This window comes from Python bivittatus, unplaced genomic scaffold (genome assembly GCF_059951505.1).
Source record: "Python bivittatus isolate LINGU-HERP-01145 unplaced genomic scaffold, Pbiv_v1 ctg000410_np1212, whole genome shotgun sequence".
NCBI classification, from domain to species: Eukaryota; Metazoa; Chordata; class Lepidosauria; order Squamata; family Pythonidae; genus Python; species Python bivittatus.
Genome location: NW_028277067.1, coordinates 10,217,497 through 10,240,916, shown reverse-complemented (window position 1 = coordinate 10,240,916; position 23,420 = coordinate 10,217,497).

The window sequence follows — 23,420 nt, the reverse complement described above, 5'->3', positions numbered from 1 at the left end:
AGTCCCCAGGCTGCATTTTTGTACTTCTGGTCTAGAATATGAACTTTACATTTTTAATAGATGGTTAAAGAATTAATAGATCTCTCCATTGAATGGTTCTCAGTTCTCCCACTGGCAAAATTGTATGAAGGTTATCCACAACACTCTCAAAATCAAATTCTAGTTGAAGAAGAGGAAACATAATTATTACAGTTTATACAAGGTTGAATTCATCCACACATCATGCTCAGTACTTTTGTAGGTCTGTGTCGCCATTGAGGAGTGTACTTCTCTACCAAAATACTCTTTTGATGACATAAGTGCAGGAGTTGAAGCATTCATGTTTTCTTAATGTTAAATATTTGTTGAATATGATTTTGATTTTATTTCTTATGAGAAACAATTTTCCCTATCTATCTATTTAAAAAACACTTGGGAGGTGGGTGCTGAATATATGCATTAGAATAAACTTTTCAAAGTGATGCTGACTTCCACTGCTTTTATGGCCATGACTGTATTTTGCAATGCAGCTGTCCCAAGGTGCACTGGGGCATCTGTCGAGCAGTTAAGTATTGTTTAACAGAGAGATTTAGAGATCTTTAAGCAGCTGCACTGTATATGCTTAAGAAAGCAAAGGCAAAGTAAATGTTACCAGGGGGGCAAGATGAGAGGCAGTGGAAATAAACCATGATGAAAAGGAGGTGGAAGAGACAGAGATTTGACTCCTGTAGTTCCAGAAGTAGTGTAGGAATAGAGGTATCCCTGTGAGCTTTCATTGCTAGATATGAGTAACTTTTTCTAAATAAGAAATTATAAATTTATACCATTGGCAATTGTTAAGTGCTGAAAATGTATTTGATTCCTTTTATTTCTATTTATTTGATTCTTTTAGTGCTGTTATTTTTTTCCCCCTCTTCCCTTTCTCTCCCTTCAACACTGTAGTCTGCAAAGCGTTGCAAGTAAGTTCATTTTGCTTTCTGAATAGGAAACACAGAGAGATGAAGTTGCTAGCTTTACCAGCATATGTTTGTTAGTATGGGGAGGAGGTTCATTTATCCAAACTGTTTTTACTGCTGCAGTCCAAAAATATAAAATGTGCATCTGTGCAGTACTACAGTTAGGGACTACAGGGGATTGAAGTTCAGGGCCCTGCAGCCAAGAAACCTAACAAGTGACTATCTAAGGAGTAGCTAGTAATGGGGACAGTGGCAAACTGATCTGGCACCTGCTCTTTGCCTGTCATTAGGCATGGCAGAAGCCACTGGTATTTTAAAAATATATGTTATTGGTTAGGTGGAGATAGATATCCTTATTATTTTCTCTTGAAATATGCTACTTTCTATTACAAAAAGTTCTGTATTTGTAAGTAAGATGTTTTATTCAAAAACACATTTACTTAGGAATGAACACTTTTTGTTATAGAAAACTACATTTTTAAGTTAAAATGTGTTTAGAATCAGGAATGTAAAAACCAATTTGATTTTATTTCTGTAACCATGAATAACTTTAGTTTAAACTGGAAAATATCATGCTTAAAATGTATATGCTTAATTTTGGCAAGCAAGTTTTTAATTTTTTTTTAATCTGTTCTATTAGGAATGTAGAAGAAAGAATGCAGGGGTGGGTGGGGAAAAACATGTACTTACAATCAAGAAATATATGTGGCTAAATAAAAGAGGGGGGCAGGATTGGGGGATAAGATTTTTATTGCATAGGGTCAAAAATTATTTAGCCAAATCCCTGTTTGTGAAGTTGATTCATTCCTTCTTTTAATTCAGTACTGTGACTTACCCATTTGAGATATAAATGTTCTAAGTAGTTTGGTCTAGTGGCTAAGGTACTAGGCTAGAAACCAGGAGACTGTGAGTTCTAATTCTGCCTTAGGCATGAAAGCCAGCTGGGTGACTTTGGACCAGTCACTCACTCTCAGCCCAACTCACCTCATAGGGTTGTTGTTGTTGTTGTGGAGAAAATAGGACGAGGAAGGAGTATTAGGTATGTTCGCTCCCTTGAGTTATTTATAGAAATAAGAAAGGTGGGATAAAAAAATCTATTTTTTTTAAATCAGGTATTAAATATACAAAGCATAACACTGTGAGATTGAAGACACGTTTTCGTATATGGATCTGTTGCAGAATGAATGTGTTCCTTAAGCATTTTAACTGCCTATACCAGCTTTGTGATATGCTAATTCATGGCCCAGAACCACTGTTAAATATACACTAATATATTCAAATGCCAAGAACGGGTACTAATTTTTAGAAGAAAAAAGAACCCAATGTATGAGGTCAACGCTCTAAATCTATTTAATTTTTTCTATTAGAAAAAATACAGAAGCTTAGATAATGATACAGATAGAAGAAAGGGAGGAACTGATTTCACTGATAGCATCTAATATGATCCTGTGACACTTACACGATCAGATTCCATACAGCTCACACAAAATTAGTAGAACTCATACCATGATAGATGAGAAATGTCAAAACATAGTCTGAGTACTGGAATAATCACAAGAGAAGCATGGAATTTCTTCCTAGGGATTCTTAGCATAACTCAGCCCTTGCTATGTCAACATAAGAGCAATATGCTGCCCTGACTCTATAAGCAGTCCTGGCTGACTACTGAACTGTGTTGTCTTCCATAGTGGGGTGAAGGAAATATTTTGAAGATCATTATCAAATAAGTAACCCAGCCCCCCGCATAATATACAGGCATCTCCTGAAAATCTAAAAATGACTGAATTAGACTGGTCTGGTCACATGAATACAACTTCCTGTAAAGGGGGGTGGGGTGGGAAGTACAATAAAGTTTATACACCATGGTTCGATATCAGATTAAGGAAGAAAAACTAGTTATTTTTATGGAACAAGAAGGTCTGCAGAAGTCTATTTGAGGGCTAGACATAACATAAAGCCAGTGTTACACAATCAGGTCTGCTAATGGATCTGGTACCAGTATCAACTATGTCAAAGGAACCTGAAACAACATACTGTATATTACTCTTCCTCATAGAGATTCATTTTGAAATGATATTAGGTTAGGACACAATCGAGTTTAACAGCTAGTGTGCTCATAAATTCCATGTAAAATTACACATTTTTTAAAACCTTTGGGAAAAAAGTCTTTGCTGATCATCTTGAAAGGATACAACCAGAGGATGGCAACTATTCTAAGCAAAATCCAGGAGAGAGAGAGCAAGAGAAAGATACAAAACCTTAATGAAAGAAAAGAAGTAAGGATAAATAAATAAATATGAACCTTTCACTCACCCATACAGTTTCAGAGGGAGGGGGAAAAGTGGATAGGAGTGGAACACTTAATTGAATACCCAGATGGCCAGATTGCAGTGGGACCCCAAGCCCATTGTGCTATGCTGGGTTTGGGCAACTAATTGTGTGAAATTGTTATCAGGAATGCAATTAGAGTATAGTGCATGTTCCTTGGCAGGTCTCAACCAAATGGAAGGCTCTTAATTGGTAATTTAATTGCTTCCAAGCAGGTGAAGTTTTCTTCTCCTCTGGGGCCAGCACTATGTATAGCAGCCCATCTTACTGAGCAAAGCACAGCAGATCCCACTCTTGTTAGCATAGAAAGGAAGGGAAAGCAACTCACCATTTTTTAAAAAAGAAATTTAAAAAGCCTTCCTATTCCTTATGCCTGTCCAAGAATAAAGACAATCGTAAAATGTTAAAAGGAGTGGAGTTGATTTGATTGTGCTTCTGGTGTTCTGTAAACAAACATATGTTTTTCTCTCATGGGGGGAATTCTGTCAAAATTAGTTATGTGGGTTTTCACAATAGTTCAGCTGGAATGGGAAAGTAAGTTCAGCAGGGGAAAGCACCTATTGGCTAGCACTTGTGTATCACCATCACACATATGTGCAAATCCCTGAAGGAGTTTTACAACTGTGTTATCAATGCTTACTATTTTTTTTCCCTGAAAGTCAAAGAAAGAATGTATAATGACTATATGTACGGTACATGACATGTGCTGCTTTTTACAAAAAAAACAGTCTGTTTGATGCATAAGGTAAGTACAAATTGGGACAAGACTGTACACAAACATGTTGTTGTTAGTGTTTCTTTTGTCCTAGCAATTTCTTGCTGAAACAACTGTCTCTGCTTCGGGCAAGGAAGGAAGCAAAGAATTGGGATGGCAAAAAGTGAGGGAGGAGACACTGAAGTTATCTTTCCTTGTACCATAACAAAACAGAGAAAGCAGTGCAGTGGGTTACCTCATTAATTGTCACAACGAGAGCAATCACCTGTGCCATACAAGCCCCAATCTCTGATGTGACCCCAGGGTAGGCAGTTGGTTAGAGCCAGAGTTAGACATAAACTAGACAAGCTACAGCTTAGAGCCTCATGCTCTGAAGGGGCCTTTCAAAATTTCATAGTTTTTTAAAAATTTGTTATAGCTTTATTATAATTTCATATATGAACGTTTCCATAAATTAAGCCCTCCTGTTCTCTATTAGCTCTTGCCAAATAGAGCCTCTATCGCTTCTCATAGCGTAGGGTCTCACCATGTCTAAATCCAGCCCTGTAGCTGGTACTGTGGCTGTCTGGATATCTAAGCTTGGCCAGTGACAATTCGACGTTAAATTACCATTTTAAAATCCAGTGGTAAACATTTGCACAATTAGAGCCTGTGCCTAATTGTGCAGAAGTGAACTAGATAGAGTAGGATGGATTATTGCGTTGTGTTATGCATAGGGTAACCCTCTGAAAAATGGTTTCAAAGCTTCAATTTATGCTGGATGAGCATCTGGAATTCTCAGCAGTTTATCTAGATGAGCCAAATGACACAATTTTTTTAGGAATTATGTTGGCGTCCTCTACCAAGCTGAATTCAAGAGGTGCTGGTAATTTCTTTAAATTACATTAAATTAAATTTAAATTAAAGATAGTGTCATCTACCATATTCATTGTCAAATAATTATACTCAGCTCAGTCATGGAAGCCCAATGTTAAATCTAACAACAGCATATGCTAATTAGATGCTTAAGAAACCACACTGGTAACAGTGATTACACTGATAATACTGAAGAGAAGCTACCCCAAAGCCAAACTTCATAGATCTAACCAGTTAATAGAGGGTGACTCCATCTTCAGTAGCAGGACTTAAAGCTCTTGTATTGACACTTCAATAATATCTGCTTTGCATGCAGAATATCTGGCATGAATACCTGAAGAGATGCTGGCAGTCAGTGTAGACAATATTGAGCCAGAAGAACCAATAGCATGACTTGGAATAAAACAGCTGCAGATGTTTCTGTATATTTTGCACACAAACAAACACAAAAAATACTTGAAGAGACTAGCAAACATGCACTCCTTTTATCACAAATTTCTATATCTGGTAACAACTGTGGAGGTCTTCCATTTAGCTGCTGCTCAGTGCGAGGAATACAATATTATTGTACATTCTAATTATAAGGTATCAAAATAATTTTTAAAGAATAGCTTAAGCAACAAGTATGTAAAATGGGTGGACAACCTTTTGCATCTCCAGAAAATGCATTGCTAAAATTGGCAATAAACTGCTAACAAGCGGAAAAGCAAATTAATGACTTTTTTTTTGCAAAAAAAAAAATAGAATATAGAATATAGGAAAAGAAGGATTTTAAAACTATGTGGTTCTTAGCTGCCAAGAAATTCTTCAGCTCTGTTCTAAAAGATTTTCTAGAACTCATGAGTAAGCTTTCTCATCTTTAAGTCTGTTCTATACACTCAGATTTTCCCACCATTTAACCCTCTACACACAGTATCTAATGGTGGGATAATCTTTCCGTATGTTCACAGACACATTCTTGCCTTTATTGTTGTACAGGTTTGAAGCCCAGCAACTTGCTTTAAAAACAGATTCCAGGGCTGAAACATGAATCATGTTGCACTAAGGTCTATGCGTATGCAATGGTCTGTCCATCTGTCCAGATTGGGACAGGGAATGACATTGCCTAGGCAGGGACAATCTCCTTGCTACTATCAGCTGACTGACCTCTTTCGTCCTTCTCATGCAGGACATTCTTCCCATCCATCATCTGTCATTCAGAGCTGGATGTCCCAGAATCGATCAACCATTTATCCCTGCTGCCCTTTAACAAGATTTTGTTCAAGAGGGTTGGGTATTTTATTTTGGTTTATCAGAAAGCCACAGGAGTGCTTGGCTGATAACAGGCTGTTGTATACAACCACACAATTCAGATCCTCTGGGACAAATAGAACAAGAGGCAGAAAAAGCAGACAATCTTGGGATGATGGGTGGAGAAAGAGCAGAGTACTTGTGTGTTGTACAGGCCCTGTTTAGTTCAATGGGCTTATACAGGAGAAGTTGGTGGTTTGACATACTGACTCAGAGCTGTCATCTCTCATTCTGTTGTTCTTAATGGTACCCCAAATCCATTGCATTTTGCCTCATTGGAAGAACATTCCTGCCCAAATGGAATAACTGAATAATAGCTAACGGTGGGTTGGCTAGTTATGATGTTTTTAATGAGTCAAAGAGGGTAGAAGGTGTCAAACTTCAGCATTCTTGGGGCTACTTTATTGCCAAATGTTTGCAGAATGGAAGTGTATTTTCTAACCATCAAAGCAGTTATGTAATTTTATTCTATTTTTATTCTATTCTATTTTATATAAAATCTAGGGCATATATCCTGGTCAGGGAGATGATCAACAGTTCCAATCAGAAGAGAATTAAAATAATTTAGAAACAAAAACAATTACAAGAAAAGGTTATTTAGTGAAAACAAGTAGATGCAGAAAGTAGGGCATTACATCTGATGAAATTTACACTACATTTAAATTAAATGCCTTAATGAGTTGGGAAAGAGTGTTGGAGAGGGGGACAACCAGGCATCCTGAGACAGGGTTGTTGTCATCACGCTTCTGCCAGAATCTGAACCCAGAAAAGGGTCTTTCCTTTAGAGCTGAATAATTTTATGCTCTCTCACTCTTTTCGTGACAAGGTATACTCATTTAATTCAGTATATGAACAGTTAGCCTGGCTGTTTTGGGACACTTGCTCTTAATTCTGTTTAATAGTACCCTTATTTAATAGTACTAACTGATTTGCCCCAAAGACCTGCTGTGACAGTACTGTTTCAGATACAATCTAATACTGTGCGACAGTTAAAAACATGGTCTAGGCCAACAGCAGACATCCCATGGCCTGGGCAGCAAGTTCTCCTCATCACCCCTTTTTCAGTTCCCCAGCATCCTGAAAGTGTGCTGCCAAAATTCTATAGGAAAATGGCCAATTTTGGGCAGTGCATTTTTTTCAAAGGTGGGAATGGGAGCAGGAGGAGCATGATTTGGGCTAATTTTGGAATATGTTAAGGGTAGAAATGTGAATGGTTTGCCTTTTGGAAGCCTCTGTTCCACCCTCACTTTAAAGACTCTCAAAAAACAGTAAGAAATCCACAAAAATTGATTCAAAAAGCCACTGTATTCCCATCTTTTGTCCTCACTCAGAGAATGTGTGCTGAATACAAAAAAAAAGTAATAAATAAGTAAATAAATAAATAAATAAATAAATAAATAAATAAGGATAATAAAACACTGGCTATTGTATAGAAGTGTTGTATGAATGCTTCATATGATATATCTGAAGTAGGTTGATCTTTCAGAGGGGAAAAAAAAACAATTTATCTGAGCCCTTCATTAGTTGTCATACTTTCTAAGAAAATTAGAGTTGGCAGCACAAAGGCTTATATTTATGAAGTCAGATGCTCCTGGATGGGAAAGTGTTGCAAACAAAAACCTGCTCAAGATGCTGACCGAGAGTGATCCTTTGCCTTTCCAAAATAAGCGCTGGCCCTGTAATTTGGCTGAGTGCCTCAAGTAGCGGATTTTGATGTCAAGGAAGAAAAAATAAATAAACTTACCGTAGTTATTTAATATATTATTATTGTAGTTGTACTTTGTGCTGGTTGTTTTGAGCATCAACATGCCTTCTGCTGCTAGAGAAAATGCTGCAACTATAGTATTGGGGTGTTTTTCTTGGAGCTGTAAGGCAGGCAGTTTCTCATAGTAGGAACCAGGGATGTCTGCAGGGTAAGGTCAAAAAAATCAAAGTGGTGGCCACAAAGATGCAGTCTTGACTTTTATGTGTAATGCAGATAAAAACAGAGCTTCAATCACACCATTGTGGCCACCATCTTAATTTTTTTCCCCATACCTTTGCACACCCCTGATAAGAACTCCCATTTAACAGTGCCTCCACTGATACTCCAGCTACCAGGTAGGTGGGACATGGGCTGGAGTGCTGATTTTCATGCTTACCCAGTGGCCAGCTGGAAGAACTACTGAGGTTCCTTGGCAGTCAACAGTGAGGATACCATAGGGTGGCATGAATGTGATCCTAAGGCTTTGGGGAACCCAGTGGAAATAGTCCAGAAAATGTAGTATCTTCCAGAAGTATTTGGAATTGTGGGGACACCACTTCTCAATCACATTAGCCAGAAATGGTATATCTTGAAACCTACTAGTACTTTCCAAGCAACCGTAGGCTAAGGGAAGGTTCCTTTAACAATGGTCTTATCATTGCCTCCTTTAGGCAAACTTGAGCTTTTCAAGTAGAGAATGTCTTTAAACAGAGGACTGTTTTCTTTGAACACAGACAGATGGCTAGCCTAGTACTTATAAACACATAAAAGACATTATTTCAAGGCATACGTGATTCCTTAGGTGCAGGGAGTAGGTAGAAAAGGGACATAGCTGTTTTTCCTGAAAGCATACCGGCAAGATATCTAATGGAATTCTAGCACACTGAAGCATCCTGTGGTAAGAGAGACTAAGGGGGTTTGTGATACCCTTTGGAGAGCATCAGTGCAGAGCAAACCAAACCAGTGAGAAATACAACCATCTGGCAAGCTATGCCAAGTTGTGCCGAAGGCCCATGTCGCATGAGGGTTTGAATTGTTCATCATTCTGCTCTCGGGCATCAAGGGACCAAAAACCAACTCCCAGTTGGGGAAGAGGAGAGGGGAGACTACTCTCCTGAGGAAATACAAATAGCTCAACCTCTCCCAGGCCTTCTGAGGGGGAGTTTTTGCTTTGCTGGGCGGCGATCTTCTCCATTAGCTCCTCAATCTTGCGAAGATAATGCATTGCCGGCATGCGGCTGTGCGGTTCATTTGGGGAAGGGGGGGGCTGGAAGAAGCTGAGAAATGAGGATGGAACGCTAGGTGCTTAGGCGAATGCAAATGAGCGCCAAGCATACAACAGTCATAGCTGTAGGAAGTGAGGGACCTGGACCTGTTTTACTCCAGGCACTCAGAGGTCTACTAAGGAAATCTGAATGGAAAGGAGGCAGAACTAAAGGGCTCACCCCCATAGGGACCACTGAATCCCTCCCACTTTAAATCCACAGCTTAAATACTGCCTTGAAAGTCTTATACTTTACCCAGTTCTTGAATTTCTTTCTTGAAGAAAACATGTATCTTCAGTCACGGAATGAACAGGGAATGGGGGCAAGTGGGAATTTAAATCACCCCAATTTGTAAATTGGAAGGAAGGGAACAGATGTATAGGAGGGAAAAAATTGGTTAGAAAGAGAATCTTCTGGGGATTCAGAGATCTGTTGGTAATAGTGAAATGGGAAAAGAATATGGTACTAAATAGAAATGGAAAGTGGGGGGCTGAGATAATGTATTTACCCTCTGCTTTTCTCTGTAAACACTCAAAGCAGTATTTGCCTTAAGGGGGTAGGTATACAGATGAATAAAGATGTCTAAATGGTGAAGGACCTTGAATCTGATTCTCCTTGTTGTGTATCACTCTCCTGGATCTACACCTTTCCATATCATTATGGAAATAATCCCATTCTTTTTGTTTGTTCCCATGAATTGTTAATCACATATATTTTCCTTCTAAATATACAGGCTCTACTCTTAGTTTGACAGTAGCCATTGACAGACCTATCTCCTGAAAGAATAATCCATTCCTTTTTTCTTTTTTAAAGCAAGCTGTAACAAAGAGTTTATTGACTGAGTAAATCCTATACACAGGACCTGCTGTGCTATTTTCTTTTCCTTGTTTTGAACTCAGCCCATATTTCTGATTATGGCAAAGTGCAGAAGATGTTTATATTATTATCTCTCATTATGAGCCAGTACTACAGCATATAATCTTCATACTGATTGGCGTTAGAGATCAATGGGTGAGAAAGAAATCTCATGCAAAGAACTCATACATTTATATTAATAACAGAAAAAATAGCTTTCTAATAAAATGCTCCTTGTTTTGTTTCACAAAAAGCATCTCTCCTTTTCCAGTGACAGATTTGGATTAAAAGAGGAAGTGTAGATTATTAGAGCATTCTCTCTACATAGTATGTAATCTGAGTAGATGCTAATTGTCATTAGCAATAATAAAGTGAGTTGGAGAGAAAGAGAGAGAGAACTCACCATCCCTATGGATGGACACACACACACACACACACACACACACAGGCAACAAAGGGATGGAAGAGATATATATGAAGATGTGGATAAAGAGAGGGAGGGAGGTACAGAAAGAAAACATATAGACAGAAAATGAGGTGGATGGATGAATAAAAAGTATAAGAAATTGACAGACAATCAGAAAGGAAAATGAAGATGGTAGAAATTATACAAAGACATACTTAAGAAGAATGAGAATAAATAAGCAATTAGAAATTAGTAATATCAGCAGCATAACAGAGAGAGTGGCACTTAAGGTGAAGAAGGAAAGAATAGGTAGATGGGAGGGAGGGAGGGAGGAAGGGAAGAAGGGAGGATTTTGCAAAAGAGAGAGAGAGAAGATGAGATATGAATAGAACATAAGGCAAGATAAAAGGTCATGCAGAAGCCTAGAGCTCTCAGCAACCTACACCAATGTACAAAGACCCTTTTATTTCCCCATTACCACAACACACAACACTCTACCACCCCCTTCCTTTTGGACTCATTTTTCTCCCTGTCAGTCCCAGGGCTGACTGACCCTTGTCAGGGAAGTTCTGACCCTTGCTCCCCTGCTTCTCCGAGGTCACTGCTTGACCTCCTGACTCAAGGAAGAGGCCCAGGTGGAGCAGCTGCAGCACCTCAGGGGCTGGCAATGGTGGCGCTGGGTCACAGGAGGTGGCACAAGGGGCTGTGTGAAATCTTCCTCTTCACTGTCCCTTTCACAAGCCCAGCAGCTGGGGTTACATTAGTTCCACTGCATGTGAGGAGAAAGGCCTATTATAGATAGGAATAAAATAGTCTTCAGGATTCAGGTTCCTTGGGGTTACCATGGAAACCAGGAGGCTCTCTGGCTCTGCACAAGGATGAAGTCCTACTCTGTCTTTCGCTATTCCCAGTGCCTCCAACACAACCCAAGTCAAACAAATACATTGGCCTTCTGGTATTTGATAAAGTATATCAGCTTCAGACTGAAGCAGACAGGGATTCATAACACAGTGCTGAGCAAGGCATCTCCATGAGGATCCTGCTGTAAAATGGGTCCCTGTGTTTTCCGTTGACTAGCAGTTTATTCTTGCAACTACTTTTGGTGGGTTGGGCCATGACCAATTGTATTTTGGTGTTACATTAGTACTTTTTATGCATGTTTCCCAGGAAGGTTTGAAACAGTTATATAGCCATTTTCTGGCTTTCTAGGAAGAAACTACAGCTGACCCTGTCTTTGGGGCATGGTAGTGAGTTGTTTCAGATGGCAGATATTGGAGGAAAGCCTAGGTGAAATAGTCACTGAATTGGGGCAAGGTGTTAGATAACAGATTCGTGTGCATTAGATCATCTGCCTGGCACCCTGTAAGCTAAAAGATGCTGCCTGATTGTCAGCAATACCTGAACAGCTTCTGCAGGTGAAACTGGGGCATCTTGTCCTCTACCAGAATTATCTATCCTTCTCCTCTTTAAGGAGCATAGAACAGCGTACATTGTTCTTTCCTTTCCCACTGCCTGCTTTATTTTTACATCAACTCTCTGAAGTAAGCAATAACCAGCCTCAAGTCAGTTTCATGACTGATTATGGCTTTTGGTTCAAGTCTCCCAGGTCCTTGATCTACACTAACCTTAACAACCCAGTGATTTTCAAATAATTGTATGCCCCTTTTTGCACAAAGTAGGGTACCTATTGTATTTTCTGAAGGGAGGGTTGAAATAGAATTGAAACATGGTCACTAATGCTTTGTTAATGTACTAAACTTAGTAAGGAAGACAAATATTACAATTTGAGAAGATTGGTGTGAGTGCAACTTGAATGTTGTACAGCTATTCATTTTTATTACACTCCCCCAATATTCACATGTCAGACAATCTTATGCCTGCTAGCCAAAACAGTTTTAGTTGAAAAAACAAAAGCTGATAAAATTAAGAAACATTTTGCAAATACAATTTAAAAAATGTAAAAGACAAAACTCAGTAAAATAACTATTCATAATTACAACACATTGTTTATTCTGGCCAAATATCAACATTTTACACTGAGGTAGTTCACATTCTGAAGCAAGTGTAGTGCAATGTTATAAACAATATAAATTATTCTACTTGTGCAAATTTGCATAATTTCTTTTATTAAATTACTGTTTGTGAGAATGTATTATCTTTTTACTAATTGCAGGAGGGCTAAATGAAGAACCTTTGCAAATGCAAGTACAATGCTGATCCAATCTCAGCACCACACCCCTGTGTTTCCAAGATGCTATGGAACTGGCATGGATCTCTGGAAGCTGAGTAAATTAACTAAAGGCTCAGTTCCTGCTCCTGAAGAAACACTGTGAAGACAGTTGTGCAATGTTTGGTGTGAATTCCCACCTTATCTTGCCTCCTAGTTTCTAGGTTTCCCTCTCCCTCCTGTAGGGAAGATGCCAACCCCCAAGCCCCCATCCTCTGCAATTGCTCTGATGGGCAGTTTTGCCATTCCTCTCACAGCATCCAGTTGAGGGAGGGGCTCAAATTGTTTTTTGTCTCTGTAAAAAGCAAACAAAATAGGTGGGGGAGGGTAGGCCACCAGCTGGCTGCCATATTTGGTGACCCCTCTTTGTCCAGCTTGTGAATGTGCTTGCTGGCAGCATGGGAAGACCCAGCCCAGCAGGGAAGTCCCTAATGCAGTGGTGTGAAACTGTTGAAGAACGTTTAGGGAGGGGGCTAAGACTTTGTGGAAGTTCCCTGACACTGATTTACTAGGTCTTAATACAAGGAAAGGGAAGATTTTGCATTGCAGTCTTATATATCAGTTCCCCTGCTTTGGGGTATTTACTTTCAATATGAATTGCCTGAAAATATTCAGCATTTTTTTCTATTGAACCCATAAGGATGATAAAGTTTTCTTTTTCTTTTGAATTGATAGTTAAGGTTCATAAGAAGCTGATCATTTTAATACAGTGCCATATTACATGGCATGTCTGGACTTCTGGCCTTTTTCCCACTATTCGGTTAATATGCTATCCACCAGATCTTACACTGACACAGAACAGAGCTGGTACAAAATTTGCTATTCCAGTTGCCAATCTCTATCCTGCTTCTACTGTGTCTGTTCTGTCTCACTGCTGATTTGTGAGTGTGCTACTTGTTATAGGCAAGCTGAATAGTTTTCTATTCTGGCTTTGCTGTTATCCTGTCTTAGCACATCACCAACCAGCAGGAAGGAGTCCCACCAATCAGGGCACTCTAGTAGCAATGAGGAAGACCTAACTTCAGGATTCTGACTGGGCTTCTCTAAGTGGTTTTGTCTGCCCCTTCTGTCCATGCCTAATTTGGGCATCTCCAAAACAAAATGATGTGCAGAAATAATCTTAGAGAGGAAGGAGGCAGACCCTACCATGATTATCCTTCTAGTTAGAAAGAGTGGGAGAACTGAAACTGGCTGGCTGCTGGGCAACTGCCTCTCCTGCTTCAGGTAAAGGAAGAGGAAAGTACAGTGGTACCTCTACTTATGAACGCCCCTCCTTACGAAATTTTCGAGATACGACCAGCTCCGGCCCCAAAAATTTGCCTCTACTTACGAACTTGCCGCTACTTACGAACTGGATCCGTGACCATTTTCCCTGCTGCCACGCGGTCGCGGCTTCCTGTGGGCGAGATCGCGGTAGCAAGGAGACATTCGGTGAGGCTTGTGGTGTGTTTTGTGGTGTTTGGAAGGTTTTTGTGGCGTTTGGAAGGTTTTTGAGGTTTTTGAGGTTTAAAAATAAAATGCATGTGTTTCAGAACTGTTTAGCCATATTTACATTGAACCTTATGGGGGAAATTTACCTCGGGGTGCAACCAAATTCGGAGGGCGGATTAGCCATATTTACATTGAACCTTATGGGGAAATTTGCCTCGTGGTGCGACCAAATTCGGAGGGCGAACGGATTAACCGTATTTACATTGAACCTTATGGGAAACCTTACCTCGACTTGAGACCAACTCACGTTGCAACCAGAGTCACGGAACGGATTAAGTTCGTAACTAGAGGTACCACTGTAATTGAGCTGACAAATAAAAAAAAAAAAAAGGAAAATACTGTAAGCATCAATACGCCCTGCTCTTCTTCCTCAAATGAAATAAGTCTGCCCCCCTCCCATTCATCTTGCTAGAAATTTGTCAAAAATAGGGGAGTGGATATAAAAAGAGTTTAGAAACAGAAGTGCTAATGGAATGGGCAAACAGTGAGAAAGAAATGGGCAAGGGTAACAGATTTTGCACACCTTGAGACTGTTGTTGGGCAGGGTTGGACTAAGAGAGAACATATTACTTTTGACATATAATATTTACATTAATGCCCTTGCATAGAAACAATCCCCACCCCCACCCCCTGCTGCCAATTTTCTACAACAGAAAACAAGCATATCAGGGATATTACTAAGCTCAAATCCATTTTCCCTTTCTATTACTCCAGATTGCTTTGTAATGTAGTCGTACTGAGAAAATGCAGACTGTACATGCTCAGAAATACTTCATTTAGAATTATTTCATAGTTCCAGCTCTTTATAATGAATTAGGGTGCTGCAGACCTCTTGAGTTTTGCATCTTGTCTACCCTGAAAAATTTAAAGGGACAAAGTACAGCTCTTACATGGATGGCATACAAACTCATTAAAGACTAATTACTGTACACTTTTAGCATACTTCTGACAGTACAGCCTAGCCCTCTGTGAAGTCCCAAGCCTCTGTTCAAACCTGGCATTTGCCAATTGGGCTTCAATACAAGTTTCTGCCATCAGGCAGAGATTGGCCAAGGCACTTTGCAGCCCCACTCCCCACCCTCTGCTAAATCCACTCAGCACCCAGTAGGTATTTATGACTGCTTTAAAGAGGAGTGACAAGGTCTTTTAATAACCCTGACAGGCCTGTATGTTTTAATAGATTGGGGAGATGGAGAAGAGGGAGGCAAGCTGAATTGTCAAAGCCCGCTTTCCTTTACAGTTCCCCCCATCGACAATATGACACAATAAAAGATGGGACTTGATCCTTTCTTTTCTCCTTCACTTTGATGGACAGCCTGTCATCTTTCACTGCTAAACAAGCTCCTTGACCACCAAGTGCTACTTACCTCTTCTGGCCAAATGACAGATGCCCAAGGCTTAGATCGGGAGATTCCTTATGCATTTCCTTCATATGGGATTTTCTAACCTTGGTCTAAAGCCTTGTAGGTAAGAGCTGGAATGTACAGCGAACAAATAGGACATTTGGGATAAATAGTTCTACCTGTATCTTTCATGTGTTTTACATAACGCTGTGTCAAAACTACCCTCGGTGGATCAGTTCATTTCTGTCTCTTAGTGAAACTGTAATAGGTTTTTCCAGTGGCATTTCACTCCCTCCTGTCAGCAGTTTTGGCAGGTTTTAAAAGACCCACCAACCATTACATAATGACATGGCTGTGCTTCCCAGCAATGTACCGCATAGGTTCTGACACGTAGCATATGTCAATATACTGATAGCATTTGTGGAAGGAATGCAAGATCCTTAGGAAAGTTCTCCTGTGCACACCCTACTGAAACCAATGGAAGCACAGAAAAGTGCAAATTTGAGGCAGCTTCGTTGAATAAGAAAAGACAGTTTGTTCTCAGTGTGCCTAGTTCTCATAAATTTTAGTAAACTTGCATCTGTCTGGGCTATATCCCTTTATATTGCAGGCAGAACCTGTAGCTTTCCCCACTTAGAAAATGTAAAGAGCCTGCCAGAGGAAGGATTCTGATATACTATTTATTGTATTAAACCAATGTTTTTCAAATTTGGCAACTTTAAGATGTGCGGACTTCAACTCCCAGAATTCCCCAGCCAGCAAAGCTGGCTGGGGAATTCTGGGAGTTGAAGTCCGCACATCTTAAAGTTGCCAAGTTTGAAAAACACTGCATTAAATCCATCCATACAATGTCAAAATTGGAGGAAAGGTTTGCATGCGGGTCCTGGGCAATTGGGCTGAAGGCACTGCATGTTGTACTTGTACCCAGGACACGAACAATCCAGACATCTTTCCCAGTCAGTCGATTCCCCTTTGTGTGTCAACAGGACATAATACATGGTGGTTGGGTCTTTTGTGGGGCAGCCATTTTTACAGTGGTCCCTGCTAGCACTTCCTGAACTGCTTCCCTTTCTCTTTTGTTTTTTGTTTTTTCCTGCTAGAGTGAAAAGTAAACCCACAGAGACAGCATAATTGGGGTCTACCGTGGATAGGTACACAGGGAAATAACCCACCCCATCATTTCTGACTTTTTCCACCACCACCCTCATGTGGCCATCAGGAATGTACTGAAGAGTGGTGATAAGGACTACATTCCCTACGTTTCTTCAGTCCTCTCTAGGATGTTTTCTTGATCTCAGACAACAGTTAGTTAACTCCCAGGGCAGCTGTTTGCCCAACATGGCTGATGGGGGAGTTATTTTAACATCTAAGACCAGCCCTATTTGGAGATAAATCTAACTACCACAGGATTAAAAAACTGGGTCAATGAACGCTTGTTTTCCTGTTTGTGTGGTACATTAGCCATCTTTCCATGACACAAACACGTTGACCATATAGTATTTATTTGTACGTCCATGGTTCCTCCTGAGGCTTGATCTAAAAATGATTCCTGAGAGGTTGAAAACACACATGCGCACATCACAGCCTTGCCCATAGGGTTCCCTAGTTTCTGTAATAACTTCCAGAAATATGCCATCAAATAAAAGCCAAGACAACACTTTTGGTTACAGGTGGCAGAACTCAGGGACTGAGCTCAGTGTGTTTTGGATGGGGTTGCCCTCCCCCTGAAGGAGCAAGACTGTAATCAAGGAGTATTCCTTATTACTCAGCTATCACTGAACTTGAAGTGGGTGGCTGTGACAAGGAGTACTTTTGCAGAGTTATGCTTAGTATTCTAACTGAGGTTCTTTCGGAGCTGGTCAAATTTTGTGACGGCTCTCCATGTCCTAGCTATGTATGTCAGTATGGGACTACCACTGAAAAGTGCGTGGAAGTTGCAGATGCTGCAAAATGCAGGGGTTAGATTGTTAACTGATGCAAGGTAATGGATCTTATGATGCCTGTAGTGAAAGATCTGCTCTGATTGCCATTTCCTTGCCAGAGACATTGTAAGGGGTTGGTACAGATCGTTAAAGTCCTACGTGGCCTAGGGTCAAACTGTCTAAGGGATTGCTTCTTCCATTTTAAATTTCTCCAACTTGATAAAACCTGTAGGAGATTGGACACGCCTGCAATATCAAAGGCATCTTTCTAGCACCTCTTATGTTGCTCACAGTTTATGGAACATACTCCCTTAGTTTCCACTCTGTCAGTTAAACATGCATCTCTTCTGCCAGCTGTTTAATTGTTAGAATATTTTAAAAATGATGTTATCACTTATTGTTCATTTTAATGTGTCTTTATTAACATGTCATGTTCTGATTTTGTTTTCTAAGTTTTCATAGCTGCCTTGAATACTTGCCAGTAAAATTATCAGCAATTACTATATGTAGCATGACTTACTTTGCTTACATTTAAGCTTTAGTCATCATGGATTGTATTTTTCTGATTTTTTGGCCATTCTATCCCACTGTTCTTCTTTAAATAAACTGTGTATATAATTATATTTATCTGTATCAAACTTCTCCAAACTAGTGCCTCGAGTGCTGAATTTCAGCTCTCGTAATTCCCATCCAGAACATTAAGGCTGATTTATACTTGCATTTGTGAAATCTGGAGATACACATCATGCATCTAATGAAATAGACTCTAGTCTAAAAAGGTTATTTGTAACAGGCTTCAAGACTTCTTGTTATGGGTGTGCATGATGTGACAATAAAAATGCGTGCTTTTCCATGCAGCCTTTGGCATGCTAAACATTCAAGATCAGAAATTTTTCTCTTTGGCATGCTATCAGTAAAACAAAAAACTGCTGGATCTTGCTACTGAATGGATTAATCTAGGTTCCTCCTTATTTAAATAGAAATAGAAATGCTATTTCTGTTATTCCCAGGTTAACATAGGGCATGCTGGTTGAGGATTATGGAAGTGGAATCAAACACATCTTGAGGACATCACATAGGGGAACGCTTACACTCACCACCACAAAGGGGAGGAGAAGGATTCAGAAAAGAACTGAAACTGAAGCAGGACATGAAATACATATTTTAATTTCAACACTTTCATTACAGCTCTGATTTTACAGTAGCTTTAAGTGGGTTGTCTAAGATAGAGAGAGAGAAAAAAGCAGATTAAAGGAAACAGTAAGTAAAGTGTAAACTAAATTAAATTTAAAAAGCAAAAACAAATTAGCACTCATCTAGCACATAAATGCTTCGGCACATTTCATATAGCTTATGCCCCTATAAAGTGAACTGTTGTCTTTGTGATGCAAATAGAGTATTGATATAAGCTGGCCATGAATCTTACCTACAGACAGTCATCTAGTTAAAGGCATTCTCTCTTTGAAAGTCGAAGTCCAGGTTCAGAGATAAAATGTACAAAACCGAGCACAGGTCTTTGAGTTGCCAATGAGTGTTTTACCTGGACAACAAACTGAGCAAAGACACACTCAGTTATTCACTGATGAGAGATACATGGGGTTTCTGTTTAAATTATAACTGATTTTCATATTAACATTTGTACATATAAATCAGCACATACGCATTTTATGTAGATGTGTGCTTTCCATCATGCCTTTCCTTCTTTCCTGATGCATGAATAGCCACTCTGGCTGGTAGTCAGAGAGAGAACAGAAGCTTATTTCTGAGCCCAGTAAAAATGTAATTAGTGAAGTTAAGAAGGACTTAAGGCAAAGTTTACCCCAGTTTAGCCCCTCAAGCAAATTGGCTGGAGCTGAAACGATTCTTCGAATTCCATTCCAACGTCAATATTCATGGCACAATTTTTAATTATTCAAATGATCACTGCATATCTGAGTGTTGTCACTGAATGCAGTGTATTCACTTTATTTCTGCATCTGGTGTTCAGCATCAACTCTTTTTTTGTCTCCCATCTTTCAGCATTTGTAGTATTAGATCAGAATGGAAGTAGATGCTGCTCTGCACACTGACCTTTGAAAGCCATAGAGTGGTGATAGGACAACGTGAAGACTTTTGTGGGCTTTAGGCACTTTTGCCTTTGTGGGCCCTTCCCTCCACAAAAATAATAGTATTAAACATTATAGTTCATATGATTTTCAATATTTTCAATATTTTTACAGAGAAATAGGGAATGTATGTATTATTTTATTGTAATCAGTCATTGCTGATTAATTATGTCTCATGTAACATTAAAAGGCATGAAAATAAATAAACATGTATTTAAAGGCATGAAAATAAATAACTCTTTCATTTTTATTCTTTCTGATTTAAAACAAATGAAAACATTTCTGTGGGCCCTAGGCACTGTGCCTATTGTGGCTAATGGGTAAGTTGCTCCTTGAGTGGAGATGGGAGTCTGGAGTGTGGGAAACTGTCTTGAAACTTTCCTATATTTATTTATTTATTAAACCAATCTATATAGCCGCCCATCTCACCAAAGGTGATTCTGAGTGGCATAAAACAAAGCTAAAAACAATCAATAAATGCATTAAAAATATATAAAGCAAAACAAAACTGAAAGAATAAAAAGATGTTAAAATAAGGGAGCCACCTCACTAATTACCCCGTCCCCTGGGGTCCCCAGGCCTGCTGGCATAACCAAATCTTAAGGGACCTCCAGAAGCTCAACAATGACGAGGCCAACCTCACCTCAGGGGGAGAAGATTCAACAGCACAGGTGCCACAGCAGAAAAGGCCCGCCGCCTGTGGCCTGCCAAATGTAGCTCCCTGGGCGACGGAACCCATAACATGTCCTCTCTGCTGGACCTGGTAGGATGGGCAGATGAAATTGGGGAGACGTGATCCCTCAGATAGCCCAGCACCATGCCATGAAGGGCTTTAAAGGTCAATACCAGCACCTTGAATTGGACCCAGAAACACTGGTAACCAATGCAGCTTGCGAAGCAGAGGTTCTACTAGAAACACACACAACTGCTCACACCGCTGCATTTTGCACCAGCTGAAGTTTACAGATACTCTTCAAGGGCAGCCCCATGAAGAGTGCATTGTAGTAGTCTAATCGAGAGTGACCAGGGCATGAGTGACTGTGAGTAGGTCCCTCTGATCTAGGAATGGGTGCAACTGATGCACAATATGAAGTTGAGGAGCAGAGCTTTTTAGTGTTAAAGCTGTGCCTCCTATCAATAAGCCATTAGAGCTTCAACAGGTGAAAGGATGTCTCCCTCCCTTCAAAAATCTGCTGGCTGGGGAATTCTGGGAGTTGGTCCACACATCTTAAAGTTGCCAGGTTTGAAAAAAACTGATACTGTATAAATCATTAAAGTGAGGTGTCCAGCCCCGGTGAGCGGCTGACTCAGCAGTCGGCTGGGAGAGGTCAGTCTTTCAGGGGATCAATTGGAGTTCAGTAGATCTCCTCTGTAGGACCTTCTCAATGCACTCCAGAATGTCTTCATGGGAGACCTGTTGGCATAAGATGGAGAAAGCTATTTTGGGGCCAGAATGTTTTAGCCCAATTTCATCAGGCTGGTGAGAAGAGGGAGACTCCGTTGTACCTTGGCAAACAGTGTGATATTTCAAGCAGTGTGAAGCAGGCTATGTTGATGAGCCCTTAGAGGGAATAAGTAACAAAATGTGACAATTATTATCTTTTAGCAGCAGTGCTCATGTTCAGGGATACCACCAGGCTGCCATGCTCTTCTTCATCATATTAGAACAAAAGCAAACTAAATCAGCTTACTACACCACCAGTTTTCCATTTTTATTTTCCAGCTGACATTCAGCACTGTGTGTTTATAGAATATGCTCAGTCCTCATTTCCCTGTTTATCTGTAGGCAGTGGGAAGGTAATTCACTTTAAAAAAGAAGTGTACTTCTGCAAACCTAAGTTTTCCTTCAAGTGTGGTCATATTTCCCCCTTTCTTCTCAGTGTCCTGTTTTGACCCCATTTCTGTGGGCATTTATTACCTGATCTTGCAGTTTGAGGGACAGATGATGAGGTGTGATGCTCATTCATCCACTTGAGCTGTTCCTCGATCGGGTGGTCATCAGGTAATAAACTGCGATATGTGACATTGCCTTTGATGGATGGCATCTGAACTGACTCTTTGGGATACATTAGGCCAGGAATAGGCAATCTTTTTGGACCAGTGGGTATATTTTGGAATTTTGAGAACATGCCATGGGCATTCTCAGAAAATGACCAGTCACAAAACACACATTGACCAGGAGGCAAATTAGGAAGGTTGCTCCCTGCCACCTTCTTTAGCTCCTCAGAATGTTTTCTTCCACCCATGCTTACGTTGGCCTTTTTTTTGCTCTGGTGGACACATTTCCAAACAAAGCACTGCAGCCACCCACCATTTTTATTTTCCAAGAATGCCTATGAGGCCTATGTGAATCGCAGAAGCATTATTGTAAGTAAAGATGATGCTTCAGCTTGGTGCTTTGCTTTGCACATACCAGCTTCCCATTGTTTTTTAAATTGAAATAATCTAAAAATAACTAAAGTCTGGCAGGGAGGCTGCAGGTACCAAAGGCTGTGGAACGTTGGTATCGACCTCCATTAGCTCAATCAGGCACTACTTATTCTTAAGGGCAACATGAATATAGAAAGGCTGCACTTTTAGCTCCATTCCTGAATTTGTACATTTGTTCCCAGTTTCTCACATTCGTGGAGGGCAGTTCTGCAACAGGAAACGTTTTACGTTTATGGATGTCCCCATGCAATTAAGAACATTGGAGAAATTAGGCTGTCTAAATTGCATAAGCATAAAAATCTTGCAGGAGCAAAGTCAGATGTTTAGCCATGCTACATTAATGTTTAGCCATGCTGACATTAACAATAGTATCCCAACATATATCCTTGATATGGAACATCCTTACTTGAAGAGTTAGCTCTATGACATCCATTCACACGTTCAAGGAACAATGTATAAAATCCATCACCTCTTCCTTATCCAACGGTTGGATTCATACATCATGTTAAACATTAAGACACTAGTTCATATAACATGCTATTCTGAAATGAATGAACTGTATTATGGGGCTTAACATGATGATCTTGTTCACATAACATGTCCCACAGCACATTGAAGCACAAACTGTCCATCCCAATTTTAGAATGCAGTGTATAAACCAGTGCTTCTCAATTTTGGCAACTTTAAGATGTGTGGACTTCAACTCCCAGAATTCCCTAGCCAGCAAAGCTGGCTGGGGAATTCTGAGAGTTGAAGTCCACACATCTTAAAGTTGCCAAGGCTGAGAAACACTAATATAAACCCTTAACTGACTTGGTGAAAAACAAATCCTACTCACAGTGGCAAACTGTAAAAAATGCTTCAACTCTTGCTTGAAGGCAAAATATGCAAGCCTTCCCTAAGCAATGCTTGTCTCCAAAGGGTTGTGAGAACAGGCCTTTCATGAAGGATGCATAGTTCTGTGCGGTGTGGCAATCTTGTGGCAAGGAAAGAAAGTGTTAAAGGTGCTGCTTAATTCATCCGTTAATCACAGTTAAGAGGAGTGATGAGTAGCTCTCTGGAGCCTGGGTGTTTCTCCACAGATTAAGCACCAATTTACATAGTGCTTTTATTCATGTTCACCTTCCCCTGCAGTAGCACCGTGTCCTTTCAGACACAGCCAAGCAGAGCTCACGGGAATGTTTGACAAATGGCTTTGCGGTACTGAAGCTTCTTTCTTTCTTTCTTTCTTTCTTTCTTTCTTTCTTTCTTTCTTTCTTTCTTTCTTTCTTTCTTTCTTTCTTTCTTTTTCTTTCTTTCTTTCTTTCTTTCTTTCCTTCTTTCCTTCTTTCCTTCTTCTTCTTCTTCTTCTTCTTCTTCTTCTTCTTCTTCTTCTTCTTCTTCTTCTTCTTCTTCTTCTTCAGGAAGCAGGGGGAAGTGCAGAAGTATGGACGGTGCATTTGCAAGAAACGGGACATTTCAGAGATACTGTATGTTAATGAATAGCTGAGGGTGGTAAATTGGAATAAC